We start from the raw sequence: 1,209 nt of genomic DNA, 5'->3' as shown, positions 1-1,209 counted from the left end.
ACTGCCTGATCACTTTTTTGGAGAAGTACTTCCTTATGTCAAGTGATCAAAGATACTGAGAAATTGCTCATTTAGTCTGTGAAAAGAAACATGCACCCTTAGGGAGTGGAGTATGCACAAGCAGAGAATGAAATATAGAAGCCTATACCAAAAACAGTTTCTGAGAGCAAAATATTACTTCCTTGATTCACTACTTCAAAAAGTTCCTCATCCTTTTCCTTCTTATGACCTTAGCCTCCTTTTAGTTCAGTTTCTTTTCTTTATATCAAAGGAGTTGATATGATGTGCCTAAGAAGTTTTATCTAAATGTACTAAGCAGCTTGCCCTTACCCTCATTCTCAAACCTTGACACAACTACAGCTCAACTTGTTTGGGTTATCATTTGCTACTTCTTACTAGGTTATTAAGTCTTAAGTGAAAAATGTAGGCATATAAGCTGTATTTCTTACATACTGAACACTGTAAATCTTGATGTCACTTGAAAGGTGTTCTCCAACTCCTAGAGACTAAAACAAAAGGTATGACACTGACTAAGTAGATATCTGCATAAGATCCGTGTTCTGGTGTCAGAACCATAGAACATCCTGAGTTGGAGGGGATCTGCAAGGATCACTGAATGACTCCAACGTCTGGCTCCACATAGGACCACCCAAAAATAAAACCATATGTCTGAGAGCGTTGTCCAAACACTTCTTGAACACAAAAGCACAATCTCTGATGAGAAATTCCTTGGCTTTATAGTGTGTTTAAATCTATTACAATTCCCTTAAGCAAGTAAACAGTGGCTTAAGATCAAGATTAAATCAAGACCTGTAGGATCATAATGAAAATGAGTTCAGTCCCAAAAACATGCTGAATTTACAAATTGGCCAAACTGGCAGAAGTGCTTAAACATTTGAACAGACATACTACAGACAAGAGAACTTCCACATGTAAAAGGGAAGATATCTTCATGGAAGTGCCTTGATAAACTGCAGACAGAGCATCTACCCTTGGTTAACAAACCATGGACTCTACAAACCTCTACCTCCAAGAAAGTAGAAAATGTTACTGTGAAATACTGAGCTAGACTAAACCCAGATTATTCACATTGTACTGTAGTCTCTTTGGGTCAGCTCACATAAAATATACTATATACAAGGAGTAAAGATACTAGATCTCAGCTTAAAAAAAGATTTTTACTGAGAGACCTCAGAAGTTGCTCTAAAA

This window comes from Meleagris gallopavo, chromosome Z (genome assembly GCF_000146605.3).
Source record: "Meleagris gallopavo isolate NT-WF06-2002-E0010 breed Aviagen turkey brand Nicholas breeding stock chromosome Z, Turkey_5.1, whole genome shotgun sequence".
Taxonomy (NCBI): Eukaryota; Metazoa; Chordata; class Aves; order Galliformes; family Phasianidae; genus Meleagris; species Meleagris gallopavo.
Note: the sequence above shows the minus strand (reverse complement) of the source record.